We start from the raw sequence: 23315 nt of genomic DNA, 5'->3' as shown, positions 1-23315 counted from the left end.
GCTGCTATTTCTTATTGGATATGAGGCCTCTGATGGAGACAGGATGGAAGTTTCTTTGTTCTTCTTCTCCAGCCTTGATCTTAGGTGGGCCCTTGCACAAGGCTTGGGGATGTGACCTTCCCTGTGTACATGTTTTACCTTCCTATGCAATCCAACTTTGCCTTGTGTAAGCAGGGTCTTGGGCTTTAACAGATTTTCTGTTGCTTTTGTTTAATGTAAGAGAATGTCCTTAGGAAGTGAAATGGGGTTTCATGTACGTGCCAACAAGACCCATGATGATCCTTTAAATGTCATTACAATTTTAGCTGCTTTCTTCTTTTATTTTTTTAAAAATTAAGTTTTATTTATTGTCATTTAAAAATCTGACCAGAGAGAGACATAGGGAAAGAAAAAAGAGAGAGAGAGGGAAAGTGAGAAAGCAAGCCACCAGGTCTAGGACTCGAACCGTAATCATCCATGTGGGAGTCCAGAGCCTCAACCACCACACTACCTGCTGGCCCCAGCTCTTTTCTTCTTACCCTTACCCATTTTGATGGTGGTAATCTCTTTCTTCCATGATCAGAAAAGGGAGAGCCAGTTTGTGCATCCTGTCTGTCCTGCGATGCTTTGTTATTCTTTGGAATTTGTTTACTTGGTATATTGAGACCTCAGTGCTCTGATGGGCTCTAGAAAAATTAAGATTTTTGTCAGTTATCTGGATTTTTCTCATTGTTAAGGTTGGAGCAACATTTTCTTGTGGCTTTTTTTACACTTTAATGTAGAAACAGAACTTCCAAAGAATTTAAAGTAATTTTTAAAATACAAAAAATCTTGGGATGCACTTTTATGATAAAATATCAGTCCACAAAGAAATATCTATTTATGGTAAACGTCTTAGTGGCACACTCAGACCCTCTGGCCTACTCGCTTATCTCCTCTGACTTTAGGGGATCTTTTGTGGAAAGTTTGAGAAGTATTGTGTCTTAGGCCAAGCAAAAAACAAGGGCAGGAAAACCAACTTAGAACACTTTCCAAACATCTTCCTGTCTGCCTTGATAGAGACTTTGGAAAAGCTAAAGTACAGTTGATTCTTGAAATTCACTGTAGTTAGGTTTAGTAAAGTCACCATGAACACTGAATTTGTGAATACTGAACTATTGCTCCCAGGGAAAATATGTACACACACACACACACACACACACACACACACACACACAGACTCCCCTTATACAAACTGTAATCTTAAACCCAAAAACAACTCATCCTGAGATTATATTTTCTTCGCTAAACAAAAGAGAAACTGAGGTTCAGAATGTTAACTGATTTTCTCAGGCCACCCCATTAATACATCCTAGAGTTTAATTCAGACCCCATCCAGCTATCTCCGGAGCTGGACTTACTTGCACTACACTGCACTGCCTTCTACTGTCTCCATTTTCTGGCCACCTTTGTGTGAGTCTGAAACAAGGCAGAGTGTCTTCTTGTTAGACCTCAGCTTGGGATACGTGCACCAGGCAACTCAGATGTTTCACTGGTTTGTGCATGTCCCCTGATGGCCACAAAAACACTGCAGGTATTGACTTTGGGGGTTGCAAGTAAATTTTAGTGAGTAGACAGATTCACAAATATGGAATCCTAAATAACAAGGATGAACTCTGTTTACTTTTACAAATCTCCCTAATAAGAGATGGAGATGTGACAAAGTTCTGGCTAAAGAGAAGTAATTAAAATTCTACTGAAGGCTTTTGCTTTTCTTGATAAAAGGGACACGTGGCTGGAACTGTATCACCCTTTTCTTTCTAGTTTAATGTTGATTTCAGTTGGAAAGTGGGGCAATGGCTCTGACATCAGGGTGACAAGCATGAGGATGAAAAGCAGAGTTTTAAGGTGGGAAGATGTTAGCAACCACCTAGGTACAGTCATTTTTAATTGAGAAAAATGACCCCATGCATATTTGCGTCATTGTTAAACTTCCTGTTATTTGAAACAATGTTTTCTTAACTGATGTAGCAAATACTGAGATTTTATGTAGATTTTGTTGTTGCAATGGAAACTTAACATAATTATGTTCACCACTTTATATATATGTTTGTATTATTTATGTACTGTATCAGAGAGATTGTTTTCACTGACTTCATGGCCAAATTTAGGTGTTAAATAGGAATGCTGTATTCTAGTGCACTTCTTTGGATAATAGTACAGTTGTGTACTAACTTGATCTTTGGATTTGATGACATTAATCATTAGTAACACAGTGCAAAGCTTATTATGTTATTTTCACTCTTGTCAATATTTTACCCAGAAAGATTGTAAATAGTTATGGAAATAGAGATAGTTCCATATTGCTGACTGTTTTATGTATGTATCTTTCCATTTTTCTCCATATATGTGGTTTTCTGTAATTTTATGGGCCAGCCAAAGATCTTGAAATAGAATTTTTTTCCTGTTTTCTACTGTCAGGTAAGTATCAAAACAAGATAATTGTCAGTTCATATTCTAAAGATCGCCAATGATAGAGATAATCTTTGGAGAACACACTAGAAGTTTATTCCGTAGATGGTCAAATAATCTTTTGCTTAAGTGAAATCTTTCCTTTTGTTTTGATTCATTTTATCCTTATTTGATCTTCATTAATTGCATACAGTGTATTATTCCTGTCATGAAAATCATTTGCATATAATCTATCATTCTGAACAAGTCTCATGAATTCCAGAAAACATATGTATCACAGAGCTTAAAGTTTGTTGCTGAATCTGTAGTTCTTGAACTACCTGGTGAAAAATATTGCCCTGTATGGAGGTCAGACCCCTTGAGGAGTGTGTTGTCAACTAAAAATTTATAATGTAGCTGTGAACTACTGTTCTTCTGGGGCCTGCGAGGCACTTTGTTTTCCAGGTCCAAGTAATACTTCCTTCTGAACACTGTAATTTATCTGTTAAACATTACCATATTTCAGAGGCAAAAAAAAATTGTAGACTAGTTAAGGGATTTTTTTTTTTTTTTAGAAGGAACTTCTTATCAAGACCTAAAGTAGTGCTCGCTTTGGCAGCACATATACTAAAATTGCAACGATTCAGAGAAGATTAGCATGGCCCCTGCTCAAGGATGACACGCAAATTCGTGAAGCGTTCCATATTTTTCTGGAGAAGAAAAAAAAAAAAAAAAGACCTAAAGTAGAACCTTTGAGCATTTAGATTTTTTTCCTTGCTTAACAAGTTATTGTATATACTTTAAATTATCTTTTTTTTACTTGTATGAGTAGGTTTTTTTTAACATTTCAATTTTTTTCTTTAAAAGGAGTTGTGTACAGGGGGATTAAATGCTTAATAGAGAAGGAAAAAAAATTGCTAGAACCAACTTATTCAATATCATCTTCTTAATCTTCATCCTCTTCATCTTCCTCTTCTTCCTCATTTTCATCTTCCTCATCTTCCCCCTCCTCCTCTTTCTTGTCAGCCTTGACAATTCCCTTTTTTGCTGTGTCAGGCTTTCCTTTAGCTCGGTATGCAGCAATATCCTTTTTTATATTTTTCCTTCAGCTTAGCAGCCTTCTTTTCATAGGCTGTTCATCCTCTGCAGCAGTGTTATTCCACATCTCTCCCACTTTCTTTGCAACATCACCAGTGGATAGGCCAGGATGTTCTCCTTTGATTTTGGGGCGATATTCAGAACAGAACAAGAAGAAGGCCAAAGGAGGCCTCTTGGGTGCTTTGGGATCCTTGAACTTCCTTTTTGTTTCCCCTTTAAGAGGGATATAGGTTTTTTTTTTTTTTTTTTTTTTTTTTTTTTTAAAACAGGCCTTGTCTGCCTTTGCCATATCTTTAAACTTTCCTTTCTCTTTAGCAGACATGGTCTTCCACCTCTCTGAGCACTTCTTAGAAACTGAGAAGTGGACTGAAGTGTCTGAATACTGTTTCTTGTACTCCTCCCAGCAAGTTTGCACAAAGAATGCATGGGATGACATTTTGCCTCTCGACCCCTTAGGCTCTCCTTTGCCCATGTTCAGTTATCTTTCCTCTGCGAGGCGCAGAGTCGCCCGGTGCCTGTCTGGCTCTCATTTGTCCCACTACTGTCTCTATCTATGTGAGTAGTTTTAATTACTATGTATGTTAGTTTTCCCATTACACTGAACTTTAATTTTTTAGTGTACTTTTCTCATTAAACATATAAATTTTGCAAGTTTTTGTTTGTTTCAATTGAGTATGCATTGCAGGCAGTTAGGAAAGTCACCATAATTCACTTACATATTAAAAAATGTTTTTAACTAGCTGACACAATATTTTTAGTTTCAGGTTTTGCTATACTTGCAGAATCTCTGTGTGTTGTACTCATTCGTTTTAATGGAAAATCTTGATATCCCTAGGTTGTAGACCTAAGACTTATATTTCTGTGCTTCTAATTCTAGCTTAATTTTCAAGAAAACAGTTGATCATGCATTTAAAAAAAATTCTCTTCTACTCCAAAGCCCTACTGTTATGCTGTTATTTCAAATACTTACCATAGATCTCTCTTTTTGTAACACCTCTTTTAACATTCCAGAAACTTTTGACTGCCTGTTTGGAAACCTGCCTCATATTAACAATTTTTCAAAATAAACAGTATTATAGTGAGCTTGTATTTTAACTGACAGAACATAAATGTGAGTCACTTCTTAGCCTGCCAGATAGCTGTATAAGAGAGGAACATAGTGGTATCCTTGTTAATGACCTTGGGTTTAATCATTTGAAAAGTACACACCATGCTTTATAGTAGCATTTATAGTACCTATTTTCAAATGGTATTTTAAACTTTTATTTCATTCTCTGATGGTTTTGCCATAAGTTAATTATTTGGACTCAAATTTCTTTGGTTAGTTTGTAACTTATCATTAGTTTTGGGAATAGTGGACTATGTTGTGTTATTTGTGTGTGGGTGTGTTTTAAGTGTGGCTTTTAGCTTCTTCTTTCAAGAAAACTCAGACTAATCATTGTTTTTAAAAATTCATGACATTACTGAACTGAACCAAAATGTTCAGCCTTATATTTCTAACACAGAAAATAAAATAATTCAATAGTGAAACAAATCAACAAGCAAAAAATAATAGGGAGAATCTAACTAAATGGATCTCTGCGTTAATAGCTAAATAAAGGAATTTAAACATTTTAATGAAAAAATTGCAAATGTTTGATGGAGTTTTATAGAAAGTACAAAATTATGGTTTGTTTGAAACATGGAACCTCTATTCAGAAATGATGTAGGTGAATTGTGAGTTATGGATGAAACTTTGTGACTTTAGCTGGTCTCCATGATACTTGTTTTTAAAGAAAGCTTGATGTATGTTTATTTGGTGAAACTAATGATGTCAACAGATCTAGTGATGGCAATTTGTCTATTAGTAGATCTTTTTCCTAGGTGATAGGTCTTTGATATGGCTAATTGATTTTTGGAGCAGTTGATAAGTAATTTGGAATTATGAACTCATGAGAAGTAATCTGAATGAATGAATTCAAGTGTGCCCAGTAATAATCTTTCATCTCTTTTGAGAGAATCAGTATCTAGTATTACTATACATCATAGTTAATGGGCCTGTTGCTAACTGTCCCGGCCCGGGGGGACTGCCAAACGGGTTTCCTGAGTGAAGGAGTGAGAGCCGGGACAAGCGGCGTAGTGTTACAGGACGGAGACGACAGTGTCGTCCGTTTATTGTGGGCAGCACGGTACAGCACAGAGACGACGCAGTGTCACAGCTCTTAAGGGTCGCGTCTTCTACTGTAAGCAGCACAGAGACGACGCGGTGTCACAGCTCTTCAGGGTCGTCCGGAGACGATGAAGTATTCGCGGTGTTTCAGCTCTTCGGGCTCTTCAGTCATTGTCTTCCTGGTCGTCGTTATCTTCCTGGTCGTCTGTCGATTATGGGCCAGAGATCGTGCTTATATACACATTGGTGGGCCGTGATTGGTTGAATGAAGGATAGCAAAAGGTAGGTTATGATTGGTTGCTTTTGGACCAGTCATGAGGTACTTGGATATGCAAATCTGAGGGATTCTAAGCTCACCGATTTGCTATGTGAAGTAGCCAGTCAGAGTGTGGTGTTGAAGGTGAGGTTTTTTAAAGGGGGAGCCAATTGTGGCCTTTGTAATTGTTTGCTCTCTGAGCCTAAGGTGGCAATAGTAAGAGACTCATGAAAAATGGCCTCAGCAGACTCGCTGGTGCACAGCCTCCCACAGCTAACTTTACAACCTTATACCATCTGTTCAGTAGAACAGCGCACTGACTTTGAATTGTAGAGGGTTGACCACCTGCAAAGTAGACTGGAGACCTGGACAGCTTGCTTGTGTTCTTAAGTGGGGATGAGAAGGTAGGACACAGTTGCAGAAATCTTTTTGACACATTCTGTTATGGATTTTAGAATGCAGCAATATTTAGTTGAGTCAAATTGAGAGGTTTTTTTGTTTGTTTGTTTGTTCGTTTTGTTTGTTTGTTTTTTGAGTCCAGTTGCTTTTTCTTATGTCTTTCATCTTACTTTATCCAATGGGACAGCATCACTGACCAGCAGGGACCGTCTGCCTCAGAATAACTGGTAATGAAGGTTGTCTATTGTCTTCATGTTAGCTACGTATTCCTAGTGGCAAGTGCTTAGATGAGGACAGGAACTCTGGCTCTGCACCTTCATAATGTAAAACAGGTCATACAGTATGGTTGACAAGAGGAATATTTTTAGAAACCATTCTTGGGGACCAGCAGATGGTGTAATGGTTGTATCATTGGACTCTCACATAGTCAACCATGGTTCGAGTTCTGGACTGAGTGGCTTAAAACTCACACCGGGCGCATATACATGCATGCCCAAAATCCTAAGAGGAGACTGGAGGAGAAGGGATTGTGGTGTGGCTATCCCCCCGTTGGGGGTGATTTCTCGCTTTCTGTTTCTCTGGTAAATAAACATGCCCTATAGCAAAACATCTCTCTTAAAAAAAAAAAAAAAAGAAAAGAAACCATTCTTGTACATGACAGTCAGAAATAACCATACAAGTCAGTGACTGCTAACCAGTAAGTATTGCACTAACTTCAAACTGAAGGTATCCCCAATTCATTTCTTTAGCAGGGTTCTAAAAATACTTATTCTAGAAAAGTGTCATTCTGCATAAAAGTCAGGTCTTCTGAGGTAGGCAGTGACAGCCCTAAGTTTATAAGGTGACTGTAAACTTGCATTCCTTTCCTGTAGCTCAAGATTTACTCTTACAGCTAGGCTCAGGTAATGCGTCCCACTGATAGCATAATTTATCAAGTTAGACTTACCCTTTTTCAGAGACAGGAAGATTGTAGACCAGAGTCTGGGAAATAGCAACAATGTTAGTGGTTGAAATTGTAAACTAACTATATTACATGTTTTTCAAAAGTTATAACATTAGATATATAAGTTTTAGAATATTGATCATGATCTAGAACAGTGATTCTCATCCTTGACTGCACATTAAATTACTTAAAAAGCCCTTAAAAAATAATTATGTCTGGATCTTTACTCAGACCAATTGAATCAGAATCTCTTGGATTTGGCGTTCTGGCACTGGTATGTTTTTCAAATCTGTAGGTGATACTAATTTGTATTCAGGGTTGGAAACAACTTACCTGGAATGAGGAGTTGTCGCATTGTGAATGAAATGTTAAATAAAATATTGATTTTCTGAAATTAAATTTTTAATTACTGTTATTTAAAAATAACACATTTCAAAATATAAGAATTGATAACCCACTTACTCAGTCGTGTGTGGATTGTTAAATCGCTTCAATTTTTATGACATTACTGAAATGCCTTCCTACGATGTTATATATATAAATAGAATGAATAATAACCTACAAAGTCAAAGGAAGGAAAAGTGAAGATTTCACCAATGCTTTTTATTGTCAGAGGGTACATATGCTCACCACAGAGAGAGAGAACCCCTTCAACAGGACATGGTCCTGCTGCTATTATTTTTTTCTCTACATCTCCATCTTGTTAGGATTTTGGGTTCACACGTATACAACTAGAGTGTTTTTCAAGTCACTGGGGCCAGTGTTTGAACTGTGGTTGACCATGTGGACTCTGGCTTCCTACTCATAAGGCTTACCCATTGTGCTGTGGGGCCAGCCCTCACCAGTGTTTCTAATAGGAAAAAAAGAAATCATATTTTTGGCAGACAGTTGCATCTTCATGGAAAACTATAAGAAGGTGTATTCCTTTCACTTAAAGTTGTCTTTTGCAATCAGCAGAGATCAAGTATAAATGGTAGTAACTGTTAAATTGTTTACACATATGCATCTTGATTTTTAACTAGACTATCGAAATTCAACTTTTTTCACTAGAACCATAGAAATTACAGTATTAATTGTGTAATTACTCTTTAAATTTCTTTTTATCTAAAATAGTAAAAACAACCGTTAGAAAGTATTCTAAAAATCACTCAGATCAAAAGTGAAAAAAGCCTATTTTTATCCCTATAAAATATATATGTATATGCATTTAGAAAAAGCCATGATTTTTTTTAATTACATGTTAATATCTTCACATTTACCTACAGTCACTGTCCCAGAATTGGTGCATTAAAAATATGAATATTATGAATATTTTCTTAGTACTGACAAATGAGTAACTAGAAATCTGGCACTGATTTAAACATTTTTATAAATAATGATCCCAGTTACTTAATCATACTTAATAGTATGAGTATCAGAACAGAAAAGGGAGATAGCCATGCCAGTTTTTGCTCCTATGCCTTTAAATGTTATCCTAGGAGGTGTTTGCATTGAACCTTTTGACCATTCTAGAGCTCAGGAAGGATACAACAGTTTTGTTAGTTAAAAAATGCTATACAAATGTTGAGGATGTCTGCAGGACATTAGGGGATTGAAAGCATTTTGCCATCCTGTGATAAGAACAAAACCAGGTGGCTCTGTTCTGTGGCTTAGGATGTGGGTTTCTTTGGTTCTGCTAGTCTCAGACACTGAAGGAAACAAGTTACATATGCAAAATGAGATTTTTTTAAGCTCCATGTAGCTGGATAGCATAATTACTGGCTATGGAATCTGTTGTAGTGGCCATTTTTAAAGACTGTTTTTTGATTTTTTTGTTTTTTGTTTGTTTGTTTGTTTTTTAATCTCATAGGGTATAGATGAGTCATGCTGAAGAATTGCAAATGTGTTGTTTTAGATAGAAGTAATGAGTTTGACCTTTTCTTGTGTTGAATTTGAAGGTCAGATGAATTATTTGCTGTAGAGTATATTTCAAAACTGGTAATTTGTCCATTTGTGGGTAGTGTGACCTATCATGTATATAAAAGCTTTTGCTGATGTTCTTCAACAGAATTTGTATGGTAGCCTCAGTTCACTTTATTTTCCTAATCCGTTGCATTTTTCCTCAGCACGGTGGTCTTGAAATCTGTCTCCTCCTTAGTTTTATTTTTTACCTTTCTCTTTTTTATTATAAAATGACATTTTCAATTGCTCATAATATAAAATCTACTTACTATTTTATGAGAAAATACATGATATATAAAATCTTGATGGTCTCTTCTTTACCCACTTCTTCTTCCTCTCTATATCTGTTAAGGAGATAGATTGAACCAGTTTCGCATATCTGTTGAAGCAAGTAGAGGAAACCAACTTGATGACAATTCTGATCAGCCCTATAAAGTTCCAACTGAAAAATTTCCAGTTGGGACCTGCAGTTAGCATAATGGCTATGTCGCTGAACTCCCATGTAGTCTACTGTGGTTCAAGTCCTGGACCCGGTGGCTTAAACTCATGCTGGGTGCGTGTGCATGCATGCGTGCCCAAGATCTCGAGAGGAGAATGGGGAGAAGCAACTGCTGCGTGGCCATCCCCTCTGGGGGCTGATTTCTCACTTTCTGTCTCTCTGCCTCTCTCTGTCTTTTTGGCCAGCGCAGACACCCTAAAGCAAAAACCTCTCAAAAAAAAAAAAAAATCCAGTTGTTTTATAGTGATGGTAATGTGCTATCATTTTCAGACCTACCTTCCTCCTTTCTTAGAGATCCAAGTTACATTCTCCATTTTGCAAATCAAACACTACCATTTCCATAGAAGTCACATGTTGTTATATGCATTGTCTTTATATCAGTCAGTGAGGCATAAATTATCTTTCTTAATCCTGATAACAGTCTTGGATAGTTTCTTCTTTTTTTTTAATCATCTTTCACTTATTTCATCATTAAACAGACATTCACTAGGCATCATCCTTTAGTCATTTTTGTTTCTAATAGTTCCTAGAATCCTTTGTATGTAGTAGATGTGAATTATATAATACTCGATTGAATGAACACTACTGAACACTACTTTTAACATTTTTTAAGTTTATTTTTCTTTATTTTTTACTTTCATGAGAGAAACAGAGAGGGAGACAGGGTTTCTGTGACCATGGCATGATCCTCTCCCTAGCCTTTCCAGCAGCTGGGAGCATGGTGTGCATGCACCCAGGCACAGCTAGCTGGCATATTCAGCCACCATGAGTCCAAGTGCAGGTTTCTATGAGACTCCAAGCATCACGGAGTGGTGCCCTGTCACTTGGCCACCTCAGGCTTTTCTTGATTTGAAATGCATTCAGAGTTAGAAAGGAGCTGCTTCCTCAGCATAGACCAAATAGCTCTCATTATTTTTTAATGACCTATGATCCTTTGAGTTTTAATGAGTGTCTTTACATACCTTGCATCATAGAAAACACTGAGATAGTCAACAGTATTATTATTTTTCATAGCCAATTTATATTATTATTATAGCCATTCAGTAATTATAAGCACTGATAGTTAAGACTTCTTCAACCACCATACCTAAAATAATTTTATTTGAATCTTAAATATTGGACTTTCTTGTAAAATTTCTTTTAGAGATAAGACCCGAACTAATTAAAAATAAAAAAAAAAAAAAACAATAGTTTAAAACTCACTGGGTTACATAATCACTAAGGTCTCTTCTTTTCCTCCTAAACATAAAGGTGAAACCAAATCAGGTTTTTCTAGGACTTTAAATCATATGATAGATAAACATTCTTTTGTGTTATGTCACATAGAACAAGTAGATGCTTTATATTTAGAGGATTTTTAAAATATTTACAAGTAATTATTTGAGTCTTTTATATAGTGAAGGGTGATTCATGGAAATATATGATTAGACAGGATGGGGTTGTAGAAAAATTTCCATCTCACATTCGTAAGAGAACAATAAACCTCATGGAGTGAGTGAACTTTTAAAGCCCATTTTAATTATGGAACTATGGACTTGGAATTCAAATAACAGAGCATTTTGTTTAACATTATCTTTTTATCTATATTTGATAACACAAATATGCAAAGTTGTTTTTCGTTTAATTTTAAACAATACATTATATAGTTTCTTTGCAGTTTATTCAAAGGTATAGTAATTATATTCATGAGACCCGTGTATGGCGTAATGGTTGCATCACTGGACTCCCACATAGCCAACTGTCGATTGAGTCCTGTAGCCTGAGGCTTAAGACTCACGCCAGGCACATGTGCTTGTGTGCCCAGAATCCTGAGAGGAGAGTAAAGAAGGGATTGCAGTGTGGCCATCCCCCTGGGGTTGAGTGATTTCTCACTTTCTGTCTGTCCTTCTCTCCCTTTCTCTCTGGCAAGTTCCCTATAGTAAAAAGCTCTCTTCAAAAAAAAAAAAAAAAAAAAAAAAAAAAAAAAAGAAAGACTATATTCATCAGTTTCTTTTCACTGTTCAATTATTTATTTTATTATTGAAAGTTGTATCATGAACTTAAGAAATAAAACCTAACATTTGTCGATTGTCCGTATTGTTTGATTAATTCTTATTATCCTATTCATGTCCCTACTAAGGGACTAACTTAGTAAACATTTTATTGTGTTCATGCCATGCCTGAGATCTTGTTTTTGCCAGGAGGGCTGTAATAGTAAGATGATGTTGCTGTCTTTGTGAAGCTTAACGGTCTAATGGTAGAGACAGGCAGCAGACAAATGGATACATGATATGTCTGTCTATAGTGCTAAGCCTTAGGAAGAAAAATAAAAGTAGGATAAAGGGATAGAATATGATAGAAGCTGATGTTTTCCATATGGTAACCAAGAAAGGCCAATCTGCAAGGTGACATTTGAGCACAGATCTGCAGTTACGCCAATATCTGGAGAAAGAGCAATTCCCACCTTAGAGAATTAACAAACGTCAAAGTCTTTAGGTGAGAACATATTTGATGTGTTTGAGAAACAGCACGAATAATGTTTGTTAAGAGCAGAAGGAATTTGGTAGATATGGCAAAGAAGTCATATAGACTATAGTCAGGAGCTGGATTTATTTATTTTTTTATTCCAGTGTATACAGTTAACCTCTAAACAACATGGGTTTGAACTGCATGGGTCCACTTATATGAGGTTTTTGGGGTTTTTTTTTGCATTCAATGTTGGAAAATTTGGAGGAGATTCATAACGATCAGAAAAAATTTCAGTTGAGAGAAATGTAAGTAAAGATACAGTATTAAAACATAGCTGCATACAAATTAAGTATAGTAATCCGTAATCTTACTGTAATGATTTTATAGCCAGCTCCTGTTGTTGTGATGAGTTCAAATATTTCCAGTAAAATTCCCTGTGATGCTAATCTCTGCAGAGTGCCTCCTCTCCAGTAAATTTGAATAGTGTGTTAGTTTACTTACTGTTTTATAAATTTGCTTTCAAAGAACTACATTAACATAACAGTATACCTCTTTTGTAACTGGAGAAACTACATATTAGCCTAAGGTAAGAGGTTTTAAAAAAATGTAACAATGTTTTTAGTATTTTACTATGAACATGATGGTAATGTCATGTGCCCTAAAATTTATATAGTGATTTGATCCAGTTATTAGCATATAGGGTAGGTTACCATGAAGCAATTGTATTGATACACTAGGCTACCATAAAGCAATCACATTGCCACTTCTTTGTTATCAGTGCCTAAATGTTATATGTGTAAGTAAGTATGATTTTTGTTTTGTTGTGTTGTGGTTTTTTTACTTTTGCTGTTGGGTACATGCGCTCACCAGAGAGACAGAGAGAGAGGGAAAGTGAGAAATCATTCCCAGGTGGAGATGGCCATACTGTAATCCCTTTTTCTCCATTCTCTTGGGATTTTGGGTATATATGTATACACATGCACCTGGCATGCTTCTCAAGCCCACCGAGTCTAGGACTTGAACCACTTAGTCAGTCCTATGGGATCCAATCACCTTAACCACCACACCACTGGCTGGCCTGGTATGATTTTTTTTATATTATCTTTTCTTTTTTGATATCTAGTGTTAGTAATATGTGTAAGACCAATAGCATTTTGTATCATATAATATTGATGTAGTTTTTTTATTTGTTTGTTTGTTTTTATTGTTTTTGTTTTTTTGCTATAGGCCGTGTGCGCTCGCCAGAAAGGCAGAGAGAGACAGAGAGACAGAAAGTGAGAAATCACCCCCCAGAGTGGATGGCCATGCTGCAATCCATCTCTCCTCCATTCTCCTCCCAGGATCCTGGGCACGTATGAACACGCGCCTGGTGTGAGTTTAAGCCACCGGGTCCGAAACTCGAACCTCGGTTGACTACATGGGAGTCCAACGACACAGCCATTACGCCAACTGCTGGTCTATTGATGTAGATATTAAGAGGCAGTTCATCTTTAAATGTATTAAACTCACACTATAAATATAGTATAGAACTAGAAATATACTTGTTCTTGTGATTTTATGAAAAACATTTTCTCTAGCTTTATTGTAAGAAAATAGTATGTATAATATATACAACGTACAAAAGTAAGTGTTTATCAGCTTTTTACATTATTGGTAAGGCTCTTAATCAATGGTAGTTAATGTTCTGTGGGAGTCACAAGTGGGATTTTGGATAGTGCAGGCGTTTGGTGCCTCTGGCACTAGTGTTGTTAGTCAAGGGTCATATTCCTTTGGGCCCCCGTTCTTCCTAATTTCCAGTAGCCATTTTGCATCTCTTTACTTTCATGAGGAACTGTGTATTTTCTTTAATTATATATTTTGATTTGGGAAGGATGTGATTAGATTTAAAAGGCTTGTTCTACAGGCTTTGTGGAGAATAGCCATCCAGTGGGACAAAGGTGAAAGTGGAGAACTAGATAGAAGGCTGTAATAGAAGCTCAATAAAAGCAGAAGTAATGGTAGCTTCTATTCCGGCATTAGATGTTGGAGAGGTGAAGGCTGGATGGCTTGTGGAGATACTTGAAAGTTAGCTGGCAAGATTTGCTAATAGAGCACATTTGGAAAATACAAAAACGAAGTTAGACATAATTCTAAGGTTGAAGAATTGGGTGAGCGATGGTGTTAATGAGATGATATAGAAGTCAGTTTGGCGAACAAAATGTAAGATTGTAGGTTTGAATGCATTTATATTTGGGATACTAAATTAATAGTTGGATCAGAGTCTAGAATTCTGGGGGAAAAGTCAGCACAGAAATTTGGAAGTGAGTTTATAGCTGGAATTTAATGTCTAAGGACTAGACAGAATGATCTCAGAAGTATATATTCTTATAGAAGAGAAGTTTGCTTACAGAACTCTAAGGCACAAGTTAGTATTTCAGCAAAAAAAAAAAAAAAAAAAAAAAAAGGGGGAAGGAGACCCAACCAAAGGAATAGAAAAGCCAAGAACAGATGAATGGCTTGAAAAAATGTGGCACAAATACACCTATAGAAAAACAAAAAAAAAAAAAAAAAAGAGAGAGAGAGAGAGACTCAACCAAAGGAATCGAGAAGATGCTGCCCCTGAGATAAAACAAAACCAAATGAGCATGGTGTTCTGGAAGCTAAATGAAGTATTTCACAAAGGAAAGAGAAAACTGTATTAAATGCTAAGAGCCTTTTTCAGTGTATTAACTAGATAGCCTGTTGGTAGACAGTTACCTAGAAAATAGGAACACTTGATTGAATTGATGTTAATGTTAAAAGTGTGTTTAGTTAGAAACAGAATTATGAAATAGAATTATAATTTTAACATTCATAATTATCTTTCAAATTTATTGCCCATTGTTTGAGGAAGATTAAATATTCTTAATTTAAATGTAACATAGTTACATCTACTTTCTGTTTAGGAAGACCTGATTTAAACATTTATTTTTCTAGTTTCAGTCTAAAATAGCCTAGTTTCAATGTATTAATCTTAGCACTTGTTATAAATGGCTAGGCATTTCCAAGAATGTAAATGTAGTATAAGTAAACTTTATTACAGATAAAGAATAATTTTAATTTAATAATTTCAAGTTAATGCTTTAGTCAGTATGGATGCCATACATGGCATATGGTCTCTCAATCTTGTTATTTTAAGTTGCTTTGAAGAAGATATTTCATAATATACTTAGGGTAGTGTTTTGGACATGGATTATAATAGGTTTTTTTTTTTTTTTTTTTTCCTTCACAGTGAATTAAAAATAGTAGATGAAAAACAAAACTTTATATGTAACCACCAAAATTTGTTTAAAATTATTTTAATCAAGTTCATCTAGTTTTCTATCTGGGTACCCACTTTTCACTTTTCAGAAATTCTTTGTCCTGTAGTCATGAGATTATGATAACATTAAGGTTAGAGAATTGCCTTTTTCTTTAGAATTCAAGAAGGTAATTTCTGTTTGCCTGGTGACTTCTGTGTTACATTCTTTCAAAACAGATTATAGAGTATAAGAAATTTTGAATTTGGAATATGAATATTGAAAATTTAGAGAAATTTCTTAGAGAAAAATTTCTCATTGTGTCGTATTTTGTTTTCTTTCTACTCAGCTATGTATAATCAATAGACTCCTCAAATATTTACATTTCTGTTGATTTCATATGTTATCTCTTAAGAAAGGCCATATGGGAAAGGCCCCCAGTTGGTGTCCTAAGGGCTGCCTGTGCACTCAGGTGTGAGTAGGCCTGCAGTTCTAACTGAGCCCCAGGATAGGAGTACAGCATGAAAACTGCTGAGAGTGCCTCTCTCTGCCTCACTCATAGAAGAAGTAAATAAAATGAAAAAAAAAAAAAATCCCAGGTAATATTTTGACTGATTCATATGTTGAACTATATCTAAATGCAACTCTTTTTAGTAATAATAAAAACAGAGTTAAACTTTGAACATTTAGCATTTAACATGTGTATTTTATACATTCTCAGATAGATTCTTTTGATCTTAAGAGTAACCTTGGAATAATGATTTATTTTTTATAGAAGTTTTTGCCTTAGGGTGTGTGCACTCACCAGACAGAGAGAAAAAAGTGAGAGAGAAAGAGAGAGAGAGAGAGAGAGAGAGAGAGAGAGAGAAAGATAGACAGACACAGTGAGTGGGAAAGTAAGAAGTCACACCCTGAGAGAATGGCCATGCTGTAACCCCTTCTCCAGTCTCCTCCTGGATCTTGGGCATGCACACACTTGTACCTGGCATGATTTTCAAGTCATGGGGTCCAGGACTCGAACCACGGTTGGCCAGTGGGAGTCCAGCAACAGAACTGCTATGCCATCTGCTGGTTCCTGGAATCATGATTTTAAAAATTAGTTTATAATAAGGATTCTAGAGAAACATCTCATGATCCTGGTTGCACACACATCAGAGTCACTCTGAAGAGCTTTTAAGAAAATTGATGCTGGGTTCCCAGATCCTAAAATTCTGATTCAGTTTACCTGGTATACAGCCTTAGTCTCTCCCCTCTACCCCATGTTCTTCAGGTAATGTTAGCATTTTGCCAGTTACAGAACCACTATGCAAAAGCCACAACTCACAGTATTACCCTGTCACAATGAAGATGGGAAATTTATTTAGATATAGCAATATTTTAACTATATAGTACTAGACATAGAGATACCTGTATCTTTTTCCTTTTTTTTTTTTTTTTTTGGTCCTAATTGTTTACCTTTTTTTAGCTGTTACTTAACACTGACCAGAGTGCGGTTACCTTAGTGTACTCTTGTTTTTATTCTGTGTTTATTTTAGATTCAAAGGTGTGACTGTGAGATTATCTAAACATAGGTTTTACATGATTTTAACTTTTTTTCAGTTTAAACATTGGAGAGGTAATTTTGAAACCATTTTTGTAACTAATAAAATTTATTTTTTCATGAAATGATAATGATGATATTCCTTAGAGACCAACTACTAGAAAAATTTTAGAGAAGTTTTGAAGATTTCCAGTAGGAGATTCTTTTCTTATTCTGCTACTCTAGACTGTGCATAGTAGAAACCGATGGAAAGCTGTTGTGTGAAAGTGCTACCTAAATTAGTAAATTCTTGTTTTGACTTTTTATGATTTTGATTTTCCTTTTAACTGTAGTAAGTCACAGATGACATTAAGTTAGAGTGTATGAGCAATAATTGGAGTGAAAAAAATGATGCCGAAACCTTACTTCCACTTTTGACAGTGTTTATAATTCATGACAGTGTTTATAATTCATGACATGGTTTATAACTCTTGGTTATTCTTACACAGTGTATCAGCAGCAATGTTTGTTTATGCCAGTACCCTTTTGTTAAAAGAATGCACTGCAATAGTTTGTTAATGACTACTATATATTAATGTGATTTAACATTTACCTACTATATATTTTAATGTAATTTAATGTTCCTTGCAGTTTATGTAAAAAAGAAGTGGAAATTTAATATGTCCAAAAGCACGTTAATGTTCGTGTTAAAAGTTTGGAGTGGGTCCAACTCTGTGGCACAATGGTTAATACACTGCTCAAGAGAAGGCAGATCTCAGATGGTGACTACAGTTCAAATCCTCGATCTAATCAACCTGAGTCATGACACCTGGTGAGAGCCCAAGATCTGATGGGCTAGAAGACTGAAAGAAGGGGATTACAGCATGGTCAGATCCTAGGGGGGATGGTGCTCATCTTTCTCTTTTTTTCTCTCTCTGTCTTGTGTGTGCACATGCTATATCATAAATAGAATAACTATTTGTGATGCCTATGTACAAAATATGGGAGACCTTAGAACTTACAAGCATGAGCTCTGAAATCAATAAATCTGAGTATGACTTTACTATTTAGAGTCACTTCTGCTATTAAGTAGCATATCTATCTGCTCCTAAAAATTCACATACTGTACTTAACCACACAATGAAAATCACAGGACTTATGGGAAAATGAGATTATGGCATAATACTCAGAAACTTGTCAGTGACACATAAAAGAAGACCATAAACATCAAATGGTTAATAAATACTGCACTTACATTACTTTATATTAAGACCTAATTTCCCTTATGGAATTGGGTGTGGAAAGGGTTGTGGCTTGTGAGTTGTTGTGAAATGATGGACAGAGTGTTATCTGAAATCAGAAGGAGAGTTATAATATCCTAAATGAATGGGTATGGGTTAACTCATGTGGTGAGCTGAGGTGAACTGAGGTAGCTGGTAGATGTTTGTGGTATGTGCTTTTTGTGTTATTCCTATATGACTCAGTTCAGTTGGTTCAGTTTTCTGCATTCACCTCATGTTTCTTGTGGATGAAATCACTGAAAAGCAAATATAGAATTCGAGTTATGCTCACCATGTTTCCTAATATATCAGTTACATTGGGACAAATTTGCATTTTCAAAGTAAGTGCTATCAGAACTTATTATACCATCTAGTGACCTTTGGGCACATTACTTAACCTCTCAGAGCCTTGATAGTCTCATATGTAAAATAAAGATAGTATTGACCTCACAGAGATTTGCAAAGATTAGATGAATGCATATATGCACATTTAGGATACAGTTGTGTGTATGTGTGTGTGTGTGTATTCAGAATGAAGCAATTTTCAGTAACCTTTATTTAGAAATAATCCCATCTGGAGAAATTTAAAATGTAAAAGTGTGTATCTTGTGAATTTTATTTCTCTAGGTAGATATAGGTGTTACATGTATTTGTTTAGCTTTTTATAGATAATTTGAGTCTATGCCTGGACTTCAGTTACTTGCCAATAGCAGTAATGTCTTGTTGTATCTGGGGGGAATACATGAAAGAAAGTTAGCATAGACTATGGCTTTTTTTCTCTATAATGATATAACTTATTTATGAAAATAATATAGTTTATCAGCTAGCTAACTGGCATTTTTTACTTTATCTTCTTTCCTTTTTTCCTTATTTCCAACCTCTTTAATCTTCTCTCTTTAATATTGCTGTAATAGAATCAAATTCCTGGTGGATTACTCTTTTCCCTTTTCTAGCACTCAGCTACTCCTTCTTGCATTGCCCCACATTATTTGTCACTGCTGCCAAAGAAACAGAGTGATCAGGTAATTTCCTTATGCCGGATTCTCTCCTTACCTTCCAGCTTCCTATGATCATCCTTGATGATCTAGTTTTTAACCCTGTTGCCTTCCCTTATGTATATCCCTCCTGCAACAGCAATAAAACTGTCTAATGATTCTTTCCCACATTTAGTGCCTCATTAAAAACTAGGCCCTTTTGGGAACCAGCAGTTAGCGTAATGGCTATGTTGCTGGATTCCCACGTAGTCGACCGCGGTTCGTGTCCCAGACCCGGTGGCTTAAAACTCACGCCCGGCGCGTGTGCGTGCGTGCCCAAGATCCCGAGAGGAGAATGGAGGAGAAGGGATTGCGGCGTGACCATCCCCCCTGGGGGGTGATTTCTCGCTTTCTGTCTCTATGTCTCTCTCTGTCTGTGGCGAGCGCACGCGCCCTATAGCAAAAAAACCTCTCAAAACAAAACAAAACAAAAAACAAAAAAAAAACTAGGCCCTTTTGTATTCAGAAATATTGTGTATTCTTGTTATCTCTTGAATCTAGCACATACTATATGTTCATTAAGAATTGGGGGGATTGAGAACCAGCAGTTAGTGTAATGGCTATGTCGCTGGACTCCCACTTAGTCGACCGCGGTTCGTGTCCCAGACCCGGTGGCTTAAAACTCACGCCCGGCGCGTGTGCGTGCGTGCCCAAGATCCCGAGAGGAGAATGGAGGAGAAGGGATTGCGGCGTGACCATCCCCCCTGGGGGGTGATTTCTCGCTTTCTGTCTCTATGTCTCTCTCTGTCTGTCTGGCGAGCGCACGCGCCCTACAGTGAAAATCTCTCCAAAAAAAAAAAAAAAAAAAGAATTGGGGGGATGAATGAAGGTAGAAAAAAATGAGGAAACTGTAGATCAAAAGAAGTTTAAAATTTGAATACGTGGGTTTAATGTTAATGTAGTATTCACTTTGGCTTTTATCCTTCATTGTTTAATTTTAAATATCTTCATAGTATAATGTAAGACTTTAAGAGCAGAGTCTCAAGCTGGTCTTAGACTTGTTTGGTTAAATTCCTAGCTTAGTGCATTTAGGTAATCTACTAGACATCTTAGTGATATAACTTCTTCACCTGCGAATAATAATAATATTTATCTCGTAGGTTTATTGTGATGATTGAATGAACTGTTAGGGGTAAATGTTTAGAATTTTAGCTGAGACATGGTAGTTACCCAATAAAAATTTGCTCTTATTGTTCTCAATTATCATGGGTTTCCTTAAGGACAGATAGCTCTGCAAGTGCCTCATCCAGATAGTATAACTTGCTGTTAACTTTCTTTTTTAAAAATAATTATTTTATTTTATTTATTCATTCATTTTATTTTAATTTGACCAGAGAGAAACACAGGGCGAGAGAGAAAGAAAGAGGGAAAGTGAGAAAGTAAGCCACTGAGTCCGGGACTCTTAACAGTGGTTGGCCATGTGGGAGTGTCCAGTGCCTTAACCACCATGCCACCTACTGGTCCCCTTGCTGTTAACTTTCAAGACTTTTTTTCCCTCTTAACTATAGAGCGTCTTTCCTTACACTAACCTCTTTTACTTATGCTTCCTATAGTTGAATGAAGAAAGTCTGTCCAGAGCAAGGTGTTAGTGGTTAAAATTAATCAAGGCTAATGTAATTCACCCAATCTGTGTGCCCTAAAGTCATCACCCTCCTACCCCACCCCCTTTTTAAGGGATAGGGCCCCAGTATGCTCCCAAGGTGGCCTCAGTCTCATCTTCCTTCTTCCTCAGCCTCAGGAGTAGCTGCCACAATGCCTGCCACCAATCTTCTGTATTGATCATTAGGCATTGACTATATTTTTTGTTTTGTTTTTGATTTTTACTTGTCATACAGTGTGTGCACTCACTAGAGAGAGGGAGAAGCATCCCCCCCCCATGGTGTCCCCCAAATAGTATAGCCACTGAATGTTGTTTAGTTTTGGCATTAATTGTATCTATTTTTCAAAGTTTTTTTATTTATTCTATGAGAGAGATTTTTATAGAGAAATAGACAGGTACTCCCAACAGAGTCTTCACACCATTTCCACCCCCAGCCTCAGCCAGTCAATCACAGGTACACATTGTGTACTTTTGCTGTGTACAGGGTCTCCTCGAGATGCAAACTTGGGACCTTACCATGTCTGTCAAATGTCTACCTCAGACCATTGCATTCTTTTTTTTACTAGCTGACCTGTCTTTATTTTTAAAGTTGGCTTTTCAGTATCTTTTTCTTTTTCTGTATAACTTTTTTTTTTGAAGAGGTTTTTTGCTATAGGGTGCGTGTGCTCGCTAGACAGACAGAGACATAGAGACAGAAAGCGAAAAATCACCCCCCAGGGGGGATGGTCACACCGCAATCCCTTCTCCCCCATTCTCCTCTTGGGATCTTAGGCACACACCCAAGCCCCCAGTGTGAGTTTTAAGCCACCAGGTCCAGGACACGAACCGCGGTTGACTACATGGGAGTCCAGCAACATAGCCATTATGTTAACTGCTGGTCCCTAACATTTTAATTTTTTTGGAGAAGTTTTTACTATAGGGCATGTGTGCTCTCCAGAAAGAGAGAGAGACAGAGAGATAGAAAGTGAGAAATCAATTAGGAGGGATGTCCAGGCCACAGTCCCTTCTCCTCCATTCTCCTCTTGGGATCTTGGGCATGCACACACACGTGCCCAGTGTGACTTTAAGCCGAAACTTGAACCGCGGTTGGCTACATGGGAGTTCAGCGACATAGTCATTACGCCAACTGCTGGTCCCTGTATAACTTTTTTTTAAATGAATTTTTTTCAATCAATGATTGATCAGAGACTGTGCTCAGATAGTTTGATTCAGTAAGGCTTCCTCTCTGCTAATAGATCTGAGTGTGGTCATGTCAGTACAATGCTCACGGTGTTTTTAAGTTTTTCCTGGTGCTCTCTGTGACTCCTCTGTGTGTGAGCTCAGCTTCTGTTGACGAAGTATATTTGATAAACCCCTTGATCTCCCTCCACTTTATATATATATATATATATATATATATATATATATATGCCATCAAACCCCATGAGGATGACTTACCTCTTGAATTGCCTGTCAGGTCCTTGATTGAACTGCTTGTTTTAGTCAGTTCAGATTACTGCAACAACGTGCCATAGACATAATGGTTCATTAGCAACCGAATTTAATGTTTCACATTTCTAGTAGTTGAAAGTCTTGAGATCAAGGTTCCAGAATGGAAGGTTCTGATGAAGGCCCTCTTCCAGGTTATGGACTGCTGTCTTCTCAATATAACCTCACATGACAGGAGGGGCAAGAGAGTTCTCTGTAGTCCTCTGATAAAGGGGTTACACCCTCAGGGACTAATTACTCTCTGAAGGCCCCATCTCCTGTTACTGTCACATGAGGGGTTTGAAATTAAATGTATGAATATTGCTGGGATCCAAATACTGGGTTGTCAGAAAAGTCATGATCATGTTTTTCTATGCAAAAGTACGTCATGACTTCCAACAAACCAATATTTAGTCTGTCCCCGCCAGCGTGTTTCTTTCCTGGAAAAGGTGCTGACCATCACTGTTCGTGTGCTAGTAATCTCACTGTAACTGACTACACTTCTGGCCAAGCGAGTACCTCTTTGACAGCAACGGCAAAATTTCCAGTTATCTCATTTTGTCTTGTCTTGGTTGTTGAACTACCACATGTATAGACCTGGGAGTTTGTTAGAGGTCCCTGAAGAAAACCTCTACAGACTCAAGCTGTTCTTATCGAAAGCTCAGTGGTTTTCATGAAAAATCATCTCTCAGTTGGTTGTAAGCCTATGATTGATTTTCTGAGTATGGAATGGGTTTTTTATTTTTATTTTTTTGGAGAGGTTTTTGTTATAGGGCATGTGCGCTTGTCAGAAAGACAGAGAGAGACAAAGAGAGAGAAAGCCATAAATCACCCCCCAGGGGGGATGGCCACGCAGCAATCCCTTCTCTGCTGTTCTCCTCTTGGGCACACACGACGCACACGCGCTCGGCATTACTTTAATCCACTGGGTCTGGGACTCGAACTGCGGTAGACTACATGGGAGTCTGGCGACATATTCATTATACTATCTGCTCTTCCCTACAATGTATTGTTTC

The 23315-nt window shown here is 36.9% G+C and overlaps 1 protein-coding gene, 1 non-coding gene and 1 pseudogene across 2 annotated transcripts in view; 2 read left to right on the top strand and 1 right to left on the bottom strand.

Moving 5' to 3' along the window:
- Positions 1 to 23315, top strand: part of SUPT3H (SPT3 homolog, SAGA and STAGA complex component) — a 449785-nt gene that overhangs the window by 138076 nt on the left and 288394 nt on the right. The window lies entirely within an intron of this gene.
- Positions 3013 to 3119, top strand: LOC114007923 (U6 spliceosomal RNA). The gene has a single exon (XR_003549490.1). It is a non-coding gene; the product is annotated as a U6 spliceosomal RNA (small nuclear RNA).
- Positions 3356 to 3979, bottom strand: LOC102469279 (high mobility group protein B1 pseudogene; annotated as a pseudogene).

Source organism: Tupaia chinensis, unplaced genomic scaffold (genome assembly GCF_000334495.1).
Source record: "Tupaia chinensis unplaced genomic scaffold, TupChi_1.0 Scaffold000252_1, whole genome shotgun sequence".
Taxonomy (NCBI): Eukaryota; Metazoa; Chordata; class Mammalia; order Scandentia; family Tupaiidae; genus Tupaia; species Tupaia belangeri.
This window is presented reverse-complemented; position numbering and strand designations above follow the sequence as displayed.